The following is a 16,174-nucleotide window of genomic DNA, read 5'->3' on the forward strand; positions in this document are numbered from 1 at the left end:
AGCAATACTATAAAATGTGGACTAACCCCCTTCTACAGCAGTACTCCAGTGACTTTGTTTTGAAACCTGAGCAAGCAAATCCAAAGGAAGGATCTAAAGCAACATTCAGTGAGGAGGAACTGGGTAAGTCCAAAGCCATGGGGGAGTCTGTCCCACAGGGAGGCACGAGACAGAAACACCAGACGATGAGGGCAAGCCAGGCTGGGTCAGGGTAGGCAGGCAGGAGGGGGCAGAAACAGGACCAGGCTGGGTCAGGGCAGGTAGGCAGGAGGGGGCAGGAACAGGACCAGACAGGATCAGGGCAGACAGGCAGGCGGGGGCAGGAACAGGACCAGGCTGGGTCAGGGTAGGCAGGCAGGAGGGGGCAGGAACAGGACCAGGCTGGGTTAGGGTAGGCAGGCAGGAGGGGGCAGGAACAGGACCAGGCAGGGTCAGGGTAGGCAGGCAGGAGGGGGCAGGAACAGGACCAGGCTGGGTCGGGGTAGGCAGGCAGGAGGGGGCAGGAACAGGACCAGGCAGGATCAGGGCAGACAGGCAGGAGGGGGCAGGAACAGGACCAGGCTGGGTCAGGGTAGGCAGGGCAAACACAGGCAGGGCAGAGACTGAATGGGCAACACAAAAGACAAGGTGATTGAAACGTTAGGTAACATAAGGCAGAGATACTTCTCAGGGTGCCTGTGAGATCAGCCTCCTTTTATATTGCAGGAGGGGTGGGGGGCTACTTTCCTGCTACTGTGTGCTTCCTGCCCCTTTGGGTATGACAGTCATGTACTGTATAGTGCTTGCATGTGATATTAAGTAAATATCCATCAAGACCTGCTACACAGTTTTATCCTGCATGTAGGTTGTTTTTTTTTTCAGCAAAGCCCCAAAAATCGATTATTGGTACCTCCAAAACAAATAGTATAATCCTTCTGCTCACACATTTTTGAACAACAAAACATAAATAATTTGAATATTTAAATTACGAGCAAATAACTAACCAAACGGACGCATTTTTATTGAATTACTGGAGTCTGTGATTCAGGCAATTGCTGTGTGACAGCATTTTAAAGTGCGCGTAAAAGACACAATATCACAACAACTACCCATAGTTCACGTGTGGCGTAGGGGAGGGGCAAAAACGTTACAGTATCCAGCCAACTGTACATCTAGAGAAATGTGGCTAAGCATTCTGGGAAAGCACCCCCGCACCGCAACATCGTGAGGATACACACACTACACAGACAGGAGACAAATATTCAACACCGCATGCAACTACAGTATGACTTTGAAGGTACATACACCGTAAGCAAAAATAACAAGACTGAACTATGCAGATCTCCTATTGAAACCTATACACAGCTTACAGTTCTGTAGTAATAGTAGTAGACTTCCTTAAGAGTCAGACTTGTTGAACTTTAGTTGAATTAAACAATGTAGGAGAGAGTCTGACATTGCGGGGGGGACACAATTTAAATGCGAAGGTCTATTTATGGGGGGGAAGGGGTGCAATTAAACCAAATTAAATATTCAGGGGTACACATTCCTCCAGTCTGTCCCCCAGTTCTCATACCCATGGTGCAGAATTTCATGGACGGCACATGTAAATATAATCACATTGGTACCGGGGGGGGGGGGGACACACTGCGCTGGTACAGGCAGGGAGCCACTAGACGTTTTGGGCCCCATGAAAACACATCATGTTGGGCCCCCAACCCAGACCAATCCAATTATGTCCCATTGCCCCCAGTGGCATCCTGGTAATGCCATTGCTCCACACCCATCCCCCTGTCCCTCCCCCATGAAGATCTTGGGCCCCTTGCTTCTAACACTGCATCAGAGGCACATTTCCAGTGGCTGCAGAATAGCTGTTGAATTGTTGGTTTCAAAGCCAGGCTGGATGAATCCTCTGAGACCAATGATCTGTAGCAGGTGTTTTTGTTTGAAATCCGGGAGGGAATCTGGGAAGCGTGTGGCGTCTGAGCTCCTGCGGTCAGGATCACAGCGTGAGCAGCGGCCCACTTGTCCACGCTGGATGTCGTTAGACCTGTAATAAAGCAACTATCTGCTGCTTAATGTCATTCCTCCTGTTGTTCATTGTCAGAAACCATCGGAATAGTAAAGTAGCTTCAGTCCGGATGTCTGCGGACCTGCGGCGATGTCTTCACTACAGGACTGTAATTAAATCCTATTCATGAATAGATAATGAATGGATAATGACCTAAAGAGTATAACTGGTGTGATCAGACGGGCTGAAATGCGTTTTATGTAAAAACCAGTTCACCGCGGAACATTCTTATGACAGTGCTTGTTATGTTGTTCTTTGTCATCGCTGCTATTTATTCATCGCCTGAAGTGTCATGTTAGGAATGTGTTTTCCTTTTAAGTAGAAAGTGTTCCCTTTGAGTGCTGTTCACAGTTGATGCTTATGACCTACATCAATGTTTCCCAGTCCGGTCCTCAGTACATATTTTTGCTCCCTCCCAGACAGTCCACATTTTCCCTCCCTTCCAACTCCCGGTAGTAGCAAAAATGTATACTGTCTGTGAGTCCCAGAGGACCAGACTGGGAAACACTGACCTACATGACGAATAACAGAAGCATTCTAAGCATTTTAGCTGCATCCATTTTTTAATTCTCTTCCTCTTTGAATCTTATACACCATGTTTATTTTTTGTATTAATTCATTCAATTAATGACTGAATTTACACAAATCGTTTAATGGGCACCTCTGCTCTGCGCGTGTTGAGCTTGTACGTTCTCCCTGGGGTTCCTGCAGGAAGCTCCAGCTTCCTACGCCAGTCCAAAGGCATGGACTAAGGCTAAATGGAGTTTCTAAATTGCCTGTAGTGTATAATTGTGTGCAGGGGCAGTAAATGGTGTGGAATTAAGAGTAGAGATTATGTTTTACTCTGCGTGGATTTTCTTCTGGGGGCCTTGGATCTCTATCCTGGCATCCCATCCAGGGTGGTGTCACCCTGTGCATGGATGGATGGATGGATGGATGGATGCAGGGGAGTTTCAGGGGCTAAGTCAAGTTTACCTGGGGCATGTGGTTGTTTTCTTCTGAAGGAAGACTGGCATCGAGTGATCAGACCTAATGATGTCCATGGATGGATGGATGGACGAACGGTTTAATTGACTGTATATTTCTAGCTCGCTCTGCTACAACAGGAGTTATTTTTAAAGCTTCACATATTTAAAATTCACGTGAATCAGTAACAATCGTGAATTTTCAGCGGCACATAAACATCGCTTCCGTTACAAGGCCAACTTACCGGTATGCGACGCGGAATCAATACTTTCAGTAACTGAGGCTATTTAATTATTGTCATATTTATTTCAACTTAACCTTTTCATTTTTAATTCTTAGTGGCTTGACCACAGATCACTGCCTCTCAATGGACATGTTAATGTCACGATTGAAATATAAACTATTCATGCTTTTGCAATCATGTTCAGCATTTACATTCCAGTTCATGAAGCCCTGCGTAAACTCATACATAAAATAAACCCACAACAGATTGTTGCTTATGACAACCAGTGAAGCATGTGAGCTTGAAAAATACCCATAATTCCCACGCAGTCTATACTCATGCAAGCATTTCCTCGTTATCATTTAAAATGGCACCATGTTCCCTGTGTTTAGAAAGAGAGACGGAGAAAGTGGTTTTCTTTTGTTTTGCTATGTTTGCGAGTTGCAAAATATTTCGATGTCTTTTTAGTTTTATGGTAATGCGTCTGATGTAGCTAATTTTAGATTAATGATGGAATAATATAGATAGCGTCGTAATATTTCTTGCATGAGCATGAGAGTCTGAAAGCGTGAGTTTCAAGCCAGATGGGTGAGATTTGCCAACCCCGGCTTAAATGCGATTCAGAGGTAAATAGCTGTAAATACGCGGTAATGACGTTGAATTAAATGGTGGTGCATTCGAAACCAGAACGGGGCACCTTGAAATATGAGACACCGAGAGTGAAAAGAATTAATTAGGAGATGCTGGGGTCAAGTACAACCAGACGGCGGTGTCCACAAAAGCCATCGGGTCGCAGTCAAGGACAGGTCGACTTTTATGTATCAGTGGGTAGACGTCCCTGGGACACAGGGGACGATTGCTCGACAGACCGGCTCACCGCACGAATCCGAATCGGTACTAGATCAAGCAGCAGTGAGCTCGCCGGCAGACGCTAATCTGCCTGGCTGGAAAGTGGCCCTTCATGCCCCGAGAGGCTCCTCGTAGGGGAATCACATCGCAACCCACCTGCTAAAAAATGCAAGTACATGGGAATCCGCAAGGTCCGCTTCACTTCTCCTTGATCATTTATCAGGCAGGGATATGTATGTATTCTGCCAGGAAAACTCATCAGGTAATTGTATGAGGATGCAAAGGATATGCCCTCTGTGACAGGCACCCCTTTTGGACGATGAGCCAAATTAATCCATGCACGTCATTTCATGCGTGGTTCTAGATAAGATTTTATTGAGCACGCACCTAAAATAAGTTTGCAGAACTGAAAATCGATACCCTTCCTTTTTAATATGACGCAGCACGTCACTGCACTTCGCGGCATTGCAGTGTACACTCACTCAGCCAAGGATGCTCTGAAATTTCTCACCATCATTACTGCCTCCTGTCAGTATTTTCATGAACGCGCCTTATCAAATCGCCGAGCGTTTTAACTCTCCCCATGACCTGCCAAGGATAAAAAATTTGTTTACTGTAAATTGCACTCGGCTCCCGCTCAAAGACCATCTGCCGTCACAAACTCTGCTGCGCTCGGAGTTGCTAAAAATATGCCGGCTGATTGGTACCTGAAGAGAAGGGGGATCGGCGCTCCCTGGCTCAGGGGCCGGTCTGGGGGGGTGGCACTGTGCTAACGTCAGGCATACAGCCCCTCCTCACTGTGCTGAGAGGTGCCAAGCGACGGTGTCGGTGGGGGACGTGTGAAGATCTGGGCTTTCCTGGCGGTGTTCACAGCGGTACGAGAGCCTGTCTTTTTTCACAATTACCTAGCAGACGCTTGCTGTTCGGATCTATTTCAAGTGCACAGCGGAGTGGCGGGTCACTTTGGCCAGGCTCTGTTATTACACTTCGTCAGCTACCGAATACTGTGCTGGTTGTTTTATTATTACCGAGCTGATCTGGCTCTTATAACATGGAAGGAAAAATATTATTAAATCAAGTAAATTGGGGCTTTATTGTCACACCAACCATATTACATAGTACATAGTGACATAGTAAATGGACCTTCCCCAGAGCATGGTGCTTCATAAATACATAACGTACGTCCATGGACAGGAAAAGTGGGGGGGGGGGGGGGGGGGGTGTGACACATTGCCACACAATGAGAAAGTGAACAGTGCTGGAATGTTTATAATGAGCATTGATAGAAACAGCAGAGCACATACGTGGTGTGTAGGGGTAAGTAAGTAAGTATCGATAACAGTGGCAATAATACTGCAAATGGCGATAAAGTGATAATTCGTATCATTTTTATAGGGGAGAGGACCAAGTACACAGCAAGTATTAGTGACATGGGAGCTAACAGCTGGGGACAAAACACCAGGAGAGAAGTGGAACCAATCAATAGGGATGACTGGAACCATCTGACTCACTCTCCTGAGGTAGATAGTGGACTTACAACAACCCCCCCCCCCTTCCCCCCACCACCACAACTCCACATAATTTCCCTGTTTGCTACTGCTTCCTGCCTTCCTAGACAGACATCAGAACATAGGTCTGGAACCTATCAGAACGCAGGTCTGGAACCTATCAGAACGCAGGTCTGGAATCTATCAGAATGCAGGTCTGGTCTCTCTTTGTGCCAGGAATGAATGGTTGTCTTGCTGTAGAGCCCTGCGGATCAGGGCAGCAACATGACCCTCGGAACCGGCCACGAGCACCTCAACTCGTAGGGGCCTGACAGACCCACAGAGCCGCGTCACACCAATTATCCCCGAGACCCTGATTAATTACAGTCTGCCATCCTCTGTGAAGCGTGTTCTGCCCCCCAGTGGTGGTGCTGCTCACGGGTGACTTTAACCAGGAACTGAGCCCTTAAGGTAACCAGGCTCTCAGAGCATTTTAACTCACTGTATTCATATGGTCCCTCAGAGTCCCTTCAGATTATGTATTTATTGGGACCCAGTACAACTGAATCATCTGATCAAAACCAGATCTCCAGTGAGATGAATGTTTGATGAAAACAACAAAAAGCTCAAACAGAGCTGGTCATTATTATTATTGTAATTATTATTATCGTTATTAATACTACTACCCCTCCACCGTGTGAGAAGTGTCGGATGGTTCTCTTATTTGGTTAACTGACAGTAGAAGGAGCTTCGGAACCACGTCCAGTCATCAGACTCCCTCGCCACCTTTTATAAACATCTCAAGCCCCATCTGTTCCATGAATTCCTCTACTAGCCTGATGCTTCTTTAGGTTCCCTGAATGTCCTAAATATTGCACTTCTGGTCACTGAATAGTCTCTTTGGGTGTTTGCTTTGTTGGAAGATGTTGTGTAGCTCCTGCTCCAGTGCTACTTACACTTGTAACTGGACATCCTGTTGTGGTTTTTTATTCGCCGCCAGTCAGGGGTCAGGAGCCGCTTGTGTAGATCTTCAGATTCAGTCTTTATTGCAACAGTGAGGTTGCAACCAAGGTTAGACACCCCGCACGAGTGGGTCCTGTACTGTTTTACACCAATTTTTATACAAGCTCTCATCATTTAACAATATCTCATCACTTAAGCATCATCATTCCTTCAACCATTCACAACCATTGTTTTTCCCTTAATCCACACCCCTAGGTGATAAGTTTGTCCATCATTTCTTTTACTGTTTGGTCTCTCGGCCGAACATAATGGTGGCGCGAGCAGCTCCACTTGGTTTTTTAAAATGCTCAGCCGTGAACTTCTGGTGAACTCAAGCGAATCCCTTCCTTCAGCAGCAAACCTTGGCAGCTTCAGCCTATTGCACATTGACTAACTAGAGGGTTGATAATATATTTGTCCTTTAACACAGTGATAAAATATACGCTAATAAAAGTGGATATTCATAGATTCAGGACTAACATAAAGTAGCTAACAAAAACTCTTAGGCTAATACAAGGTGCAAATACATACTCAATTAATTACATTGAGTTGATTACATCATCATCATAATGTTTACATTGTAATGATTACATCATGGATATTTGGCATACTTTTTAATAATATCATAATACTTATATTCTACGTTAATTCATTGGAAGTTCAGTGTAGCTGCACTTATGCTTAAGTTGACTCCTTGACAACATTATACTGTATTTGTAATGTGCTGTTTGTCTCACTTATACATCGTTTTGGACAAAAGCCTCTGTTAAATATGTTAAATGTAATAATAATCATAATAATATTGTTCTTTTTAGTAGTAGTAGTAGTAGCAGTAGGAGTAGTAGTAGGAATAGTAGTACTGTAGTAGCAGTAGGAGTAGTATTAGGAATAGTAATACTGTAGTAAGAGTAGTAGTAGCAGTAGGAATAGTAGTACTGTAGTAGCAGTAGGAGTAGTAGTAGGAATAGTAATACTGTAGTAAGAGTAGTAGTAGCAGTAGGAATAGTAGTACTATAGTAGCAGTAGGAGTAGTAGTAGGAATAGTAATACTGTAGTAAGAGTAGTAGTAGCAGTAGGAGTAGTAGTAGGAATAGTAGAACTGTAGTAAGAGTAGTAGTAGCAGTAGGAGTAGTAGTAGGAATAGTAGTACTGTAGTAAGAGTAGTAGTAGCAGTCATCATCATATGGAATAAGACAGGGTAACTATTACTATTGTTGTTGTAGTTAACTACACTAGAGGTGAGTCTACACTGAAAATTAGGAAGGAAAAACAGACGAGCAAGCAAAAGAATAAAGGAATCAGCATTAAGCACAAAAATGCAAGGAACAAATATATATGCAGGAAGTATAAGACGGAAGAAAAAGGCCGGTACAAACTGGAAAGAAAGGACCGATAAACTGCATGGAGAAACAGCAATAACTTGAGCATGAAATGTCCCCTTAAATAGAAGGCTTGGTGCATGGGAGCATTTTCCAAAGTGTATATATTCAAAGGCTCGCCTACAGTTTCAGCAATGAAGGTAATTGTGGTTGCGCGGCTCCCCAAATTGCCCTGTCACTGAGGTGCTTGTTTATGAGCAGCTTATTCCCGGGCCTGAGCCACTCCTTCCATTGGCCGTAAAGCACGGAGATGCTCCGATTCATCACCCAATTAGTGAAGATGTGACAGGTCACCCCGCAGGACCAGACAGACGCAGCACCAATCGAAACTCCGCGACAGTCATACATTACAGGTCAGAACCAATCCAGGGACCGGCAGCAGTAACACAATGTACGTAACTTCTAATTCTGGAGAGAAAAAGAGCCATTGTGCTGCTGTGGGTATTTTAAACATTTGATCCTCATTAAAACACATCTTTGGCAGTCTTATGCATGGTCCTTTGCATCCTTTTTTAGTAGTGATCATCAGAACTTTGACAACCATGATAATGATGTTCCCTAAATAATTTAACTTTAAATACACATTAAATAACTCTGGGCGTGTTGAGTTGTTTTGCATAGTCTACCATCAACTGTATGGCAAGAATAGCAAAAATGTTATACTCTATACTCTGTCTCCCTCCCACCGGGACCCTGTTCAGCATACGTACAGTAAGTAGTTGGAAGATGGTTGGACATGGACGCTAGTCTCATTTCCTACAGTAAATGTCCCACATAAGAGCTTCTCATGGCTGACATTTCCCTTTTCTCTTCTCTTCTCTTCGAGCGCGATAGATCAGTCACTGTTCCACCATTTGACCAGGATCTGGCAACTTTAAAGACCTGAGAAATGGTGGGAATCAGGAAGCTCGTGTTTTTGAGAAAATTGCCCAGGGAGCGACCAACTGCTGCTGCCCAAACTATTTGTCAGAAGGTTTCAAACAGCCAAGAGAAACATTACCAAGTAACTCTTAACACTACTTCAACATACAGAGTTGGCATCTGGGACAATTGCTGTTGGCTTAACAGAACATTCCTAAATGCACGCAAACTCATCTAATTCATCGGAGGGCAACATAAACTGTAATGTTTCCAAGAACAATCCTAAAAACATAAATAATTAAGTTGGAAGTATACCAAATTAGATTGTATGTTCAGCTGGCAATGAAAACTGGGAAGCAAGAACTCTCTGCTACCCTCCCGGCACATGACGGTGATCGTGATATATCACTGTTTCCCATTTTAGATAAGCTGTAATTCATCTAAACGTTAAGCAAACACAATATAACTGCAATAACTTTCGATAACACTGCTGAAATATAATCTTGTATTAATTTGTATGTTTTTTATTTTATTTTTGGATCAGCATGCAGCTCTTATTTTCTTTATATATAATAATAAATCTGGATTCTTGAGATAGGCAGAGCTGTCTCAGAGCTGCACGCAGAAATGCAGAAAAGCAGCGAGGGCTTAGGCACAGGACTAACGATGATGTCGTCCCCTGGCAATCCTGTCTTACTGTGTCCTGCAGAACTGACCCTAACCATTTGTTATGGGCTTTGGGTTTCTGTCACACGCTACAAACAGACTGACGTCTTGGTTTTAAATAGGCCTAGCCGGCTCACGGTATTCTCCTCGGTGTCACGGTTATGTCTGGATCGCATCTGATAAAGCTGAATTACCATAAATTAATTATCTATCATGGATGAGGGAAAGCGTAAAACAATAGGCAATTTATAATTTTGTCATACAGTTATTTTGTGGACGTTTGTTTCAAAGGGGGGGATGAATAACACATCAGCGATGGATATGGCACCATGACGCACCGCGACGTGCAAAGTGTAAAGGACTCCATCACCCCAGAGAAGGTTTCACAAACATTTGCGCTCAGTCCTTCCTGCAGTCTGCTCACTGGAAGCCGAGCACCAAGGAAACTGCCCAGTTTTCTCGCAAACCGCTGATGTGCTTCCCCAGATTACAGGGTTACGTAGTTATTTAACCTATTGTACCCCTGCCCCCGCACCCCCTTCCCTGCAAAGCAGATTGAAGTATGGGTAGCCTAGATATTAATATAAGCAGGAAAAAAACCTTCCTTGCAAGGAGTTATGACTGGAGAAACTTTATATAAGCAAGGATTTTTTATATAAAAGAATAAGGAAGAATTCATTCAAAACTGGAACATCTGTGAAAAAATAAAATTACAGTTATATAGCATGGGCGTCATTAGGTCCCGAGTATTTTAAGCCTAGCCGAGTATTTTAAGCCTAGCCGAGTATTTTAAGCTTAGCCCCAAGAATTTTAGCCCCAATGTAAATCAAAAAAAAAATCAAGTCCTTAACTTTACTTAGACATTGACCTTTTCAAAAGCTGAAACCTCCCCCGTTATATAGCATAAATAGATTAAATCTAAATACTTAAATAATAATTTTCTGCAATGTTGGCCCCTGTAATACTAACTGTCCTGGTACTTTTTGAGAAGCAGGTGCTCAAAATTACAAAAGGGACATCAGCACATTTAAAGCTGGTAGTCGGGTGAACTTAGGGGCGTTGGAGGGGCATGGATACCCTAACAGATTCAGAGGGCCCAGTGCTTGACAGGGGCCCTTGAATACATAAAATTACATGTGGGGGGGCCCAAGATGACATTTGACCAGGGGCCCCAGAATTTCCAAGTTTGCCCCTGGGTGCACTGATGCAACTTGCATTGCAACCTGTTTATTAATACAAGATAATGTTTTATTTAATTTAATGTGCACATGCATGTAGATTCCGCTGTGAGATATTTGCATATTTCATTTACACAGCAGAAATATTTTTCAGTACTATAAGCGTCTGTGATCATGGGTGATCCTTTACAAAGATCTGAAGCATTATTTAAGAAAGTGTAATGTAACAAAAGTTTGCCTAAAATGACTGTTTTCTATCACTTTTCAGAAAAATAAAAGATTATAAAACGTTTTTCATTACAGATGTAATGTTCAATAAAATGAATGTTAAAATTAGGAAAAATATTCACATAATAAATAATCTTCTTACTTTTGTCACAGTTGTCACTATTTCAGGATTACGTGGGAAAATTAGATTACATATGAAAATGGAATTTGACACAAATCCATTCAGCCTGATTTGAAACAGAACCAAACTGTTACTAATGGTTACTTTCCCTTTACAAATGAACCATGGCTTCCCAGAAGACAAATATCATAGATGATGCAACGTTAGCCACAGTACCCAATGCTGCACTGCCCTCTGTTGGCTATAACCCATCTGCACAGCATTTTTTCCAAACCGTCCGTATTCCGACTACTTATCCAGTACAGGGATGTGACAGGACTGCATTCTATTCCAGACAGCAAGATCACAAGGCAGAATACGACCTGGATGGGATGCCAGTCCATCGCAGGGCACAAACATGCACACAATCAGACGCTAAGGACAATTCAGAGATGCCAGCTCACCTAGCTACCTAGCTAGCTAGGGGACAGTAGGGGGGAAAGTGGAGGGGATGTAATGCATGCAAACATGCAGGTTCACACACAGGGTCATGGTTCAAAACCCCAGTTCTGAAGCTGTGAGGCAACAGTACCCACCATGACGTCACCATGGCAACCACAGCATTTTTGAATGACAAATTAAAAATGAGGGTGTCACAGTGGTTAGCACTATTGCCTCACACCTCTGAGACGTGGGTTTGGATCTCCACCATGGCTCCATGTGTGTAGAGTTTGCATGTTCTCCCCATGTTGTTCTGGGGTTTCTTCCAGGTTCTCTGGTTTCACCCCCCCCCCCCAGTCCAAAAAACATGCTAAGGTGAATTGGAGTTACCAACTTTCCTGTATGAGTGTATACTGGGATGGGTTGGTGCCCCGTCCTGGGTTGTTCCGTGCCTTGTGCCCATGGCTTACGGAATAGACCCCAGACCCCAGGTGATCCTGAATAGGACAAGTGGGTTAAGAAAATGGATGGAAAATAAAAATGCAAGCCTGCAAACACTGATTTACCAAACTCATGCTTTACAAGCTTATACATATTTCAGTAGTTACTGGTAAATTATTTCTGCATTGATAAGTTTGAGTAGGAATACATCTTTTAACTTGACAGCCAGTGAAAGGTAGGACCAGATGATTAATATTTTGATACATACAGGCCCCGCACAAGTTTTAAGTGTATATTTGTCACATACACAATTATAATCTGTAAAACAATAAAAAATACAGTCATGGAAAAAAATAAGAGGCCGCTCTATGTTTTTAAACAAATCTGCATTTTTAAATCCCGGTTTAATCATGGTTCTGTTGGGAGAAGGCTATACGGAGCAGCAGGTTGCTTCCCGGTTCAAAATTTCTAAGACAGTACAAAATGTAGACAAGAATAAGGTGGTGAGGTGCGGCATGCGGGGGGGGGGGGGGGGGGACACTTATACTTATGAACTAAACACTGGGGAAACACTGAACGTAAGAAACTCTAAGCCAAAATTCTAACAGATACTATTAACAGGCGCACACCCATAAATTGAGAAATGAGTGAAACAAAAAATTGTGCCGCTGTCTCAATTTTTCCCACACATGCATGTTATACAAGAGAAAAGCAAAACGGTTTAACTAGATAACTATGAACAGGAGTAAAAATATAATACAAATAACAGAATAATAAATTACTGTAAAACTGACTAATTACTGTAAAATATATATATAATAGGTAAAATATAACTGGAGCACACCCTCCAGTCCCCCTTCTTAAAGAGGGGGACCACCACCCCCGGTCTGCCAGTCCAGAGGCACTGCCCCCGATGTCCACGCGATGCCGCAGACGCGTGTCAGCCAGGACAGCCCCACAACATCCAGAGCCAGAGTCCGCCAGACGTTCCCAGCAGACCCTCACTATACGCTTGGGCCTGCCAGGCCTGGCCGGCTTCCTCCCCCACCAGCTGAGCCAACCCACCACCAGGTAGTGATCCGTTGACAGCTCCGCCCCTCTCTTCACCCGAGTGTCCAAGACATGCGGCCGCAAGTCCGACGACACGACTACAAAATCAATCATTGAACTGCGGCCTAGGGTGTCCTGGTGCCAAGTGCAAATGTGGACACCCTTATGTTTGAACATGGTGTTCATTATGGACAATCCATGACGAGCACAGAAGTCCAATAACAAAGCACCGCTCGGGTTCAGGTCGGGGGGGCCATTCCTCCCAATCACGCCCCTCCAGGTCTCACTGTCATTGCCCACGTGAGCATTGAAGTCCCCCAGCAGAACAAGAGAGTCCCCAGGAGGAGCGCTCTCCAACACCCCTTCCAAGGACTCCAAGAAGGGTGGGTATTCTGAACTGCCGTTTGGCGCATAAGTGCAAACAGTCAGGACCCATCCCCCCACCCGAAGGTGAAGGGAGGCTACCCTCTCGTCCACTGCAGTAAACCCCAACGTACAGGCACCCAGCCAGGGGGCAATAAGTATGCCCACCCCCGCTCGGCCCCTCTCCCCCGCGGGCAACTCCAGAGTGGAAAAGGGTCCAACCCCCCTCAAGGAGACTGGTTCCAGAGCCCAAGCCGTGCATCGAGGTGAGTCCGACTATATCTATCGGAACTTCACAACCTCGCGCACCAGCTCAGGCTCCTTCCCCATTAGAGAGGTGACATTCCATGTCCCTAGAGCTAGCTTCTGCAGCCGAGGATCAGACCACCAAGGTCCCCGCCTTTGGCTGCCGCCCAGCTTGCATCGCACCCGACCCCTATGGCCCCTCCCATGGGTGGTGAGCCCATTGGAGGGGGGACCCACGTGCCTTGTTCGGGCTGTGCCCGACCAGGCCCCATGAGTGTAGGCCTGGCCACCAGGCGCTCGCCCTCAAGCCCCACCCCCAGGCCTGGCTCCAGGGGGGGGGGCCCAGTGACCTGCGTCCGGGCAAGGGAAGCCGTGAGTCCAAAATCTTGTCCTTCATAGGAATCTTCTGAGCCGCACTTCGTCTGGTTCCTCACCCAGGACCTGTTTGCCTTGGGTGACCCTACCAGGGGCATAAAGCCCCGGGCAACATAGCTCCTGAGATCATTGGAACATGCAAACCCCTCCACCACGATAAGGTGTCGGCTCCAGGAGAGGGTAGATCCCATCGATAGGTAAATAAAAATCTTGTGGAACGAGTTTCAAAGTCACGAAAATGGCAAGGAGTCGCATACTTGTGTATGTGGGGCAAATCATCATCTGCCATTTTGCTGCATAGTTTCCTATCAGGTTAATAATACTCTGTGTGTACAGTCTGTGGTGTTTTGCTGCATTTTTCATGGCCCAGTGCACTGTTATCTATGCAACAACTGCAGTGTGTGTGACAAAGGAAAAGGATTCTTGAGGATCCCTAAAATTGTAAAAAAAAAAAAAAAAAAAAAAGATGAAGTTATATTTTGCTAGTGCCGTCAACAATGCTAACACAACATGTCAAATGAGACTCATGCTGAGAAGAACCTTAACAGTGCCAGAGTTTGTGGAGATCACTGTACAAGCTTTAAGAATATCATTAAAATGAGTGTTTTTATGTGTTCATCACCATAGATAACAGTACTGGGTTTCATTAGCTGGTGAACATCAGCTTAGTTTTTGTTAGCACACTAATGCTACTGCATCTCAAAAAAGCTTCTTTTTTTGTTCGTACAAGTAATTTTATGCCTTTTTGTGCCACATAAATTATGATAAATGATGACATGTGAAGTGGTGTAATCGTGCTTACAATACAGTCAGCACGATGAGTTATCTACAGCAATAAGCAATACGTCATTATTGTAAATAACCAATCGTGCTTACCGTATCATTTGGTACATCTTGTACTGTTGTGTACATACTGCGTTGATACCCTTGTGCTGACATGCACTCATGCACTTTTTTACATTCACGAACAACACATTCACATTGTATGCAACAGCTAACCTGTACTGACCAGTCTTGTCTAACCTGTGTATGTATCTACTGTACGAGAGTCAATGGCAACTGGAGACAAATTCCCTGTATGTGGGAACATCCATCCATCCATTTTCCAAACCGCTTATCCTACTGGGTCGCGGGGGGTCCGGAGCCTATCCCAGAAGCTATGGGCACGAGGCAGGGAACAACCCAGGATGGGGGGCCAGCCCATCGCAGGGCACACTCACACACCATTCACTCACACATGCACACCTATGGGCAATTTAGCAAGTCCAATTAGCCTCAGCATGTTTTTGGACTGTGGGGGGAAACCGGAGTACCCGGAGGAAACCCCACGACGACATGGGGAGAACATGCAAACTGCACACATGTAACCCAGGCGGAGACTCAAACTCGGGTACCAGAGGTGTGAGGCAACAGTGCTAACCACTGCACCACCATACCGCCCCCAGTACTAACCACTGCACCACCATGCCGCCCCCATGTGGGAACATAATTGGCCAAAAAATCCTGATTTTGATTCTGGTAACTAATGTTAATAGTCAGTTTATATTTTGTACTTTGTGGTGCAAAACAGAAGTAAAGCTTAAGTAAAGGAAGTTCGGTAAGGTGGTTACTTCCACATTCCAGAATACGGAGAGTGCAGCTTTGTTGTGGGATGTTTTGGATGGGTTTGGCACACATGGTGAAAATAAAATACTGATTTTGTTGAAATGTGTGTTATTTTCTGAGAATGAATCATAATTGATAATGTATTTAGAAAAATGGGATTGTCCTCTGAAATACTGCCAGTCTCAGTTTAGCCATTCTGGGTATGGTTTGGATGGGTTTGGCACATAGGGACACCAAGGTGCATCATTTCCTCAGTAAAGCATGTTAAGTTCCATCAAATGAAGTCAAATATCTCCACTGTCACGCCCACCTCATGTGTGCCACGCCCCCCTGATTATCCACGTGTGCTTCCCTGATCGTACCCCGCTGTGTCTAGTTATTTTGATCTGTCCTGTCTATTTGAGTCCAAGTCTTGCCTGTGTCCGTTGTCTGTCATTGCTGTTGGTGAGTGTCGTGTTCCGTCTTGCCCGTCCTGTTACAGAATAAATCCACGGTTTTCCCCAATTCTGCCTGTCTGCCTGCTTCCTACGAGCTCACCTGCACGCTCGATCACCCGTTTTATTGGCGATCGTCACATCCACTGTGTTGAAATATTCATAAAATACCATAACACAAAGGTGCCACTTGTCTTTGTTCAACATTTTTAATTTTCTACTATCTCTAA

This window comes from Brienomyrus brachyistius, chromosome 9, assembly GCF_023856365.1.
Source record: "Brienomyrus brachyistius isolate T26 chromosome 9, BBRACH_0.4, whole genome shotgun sequence".
Taxonomy (NCBI): Eukaryota; Metazoa; Chordata; class Actinopteri; order Osteoglossiformes; family Mormyridae; genus Brienomyrus; species Brienomyrus brachyistius.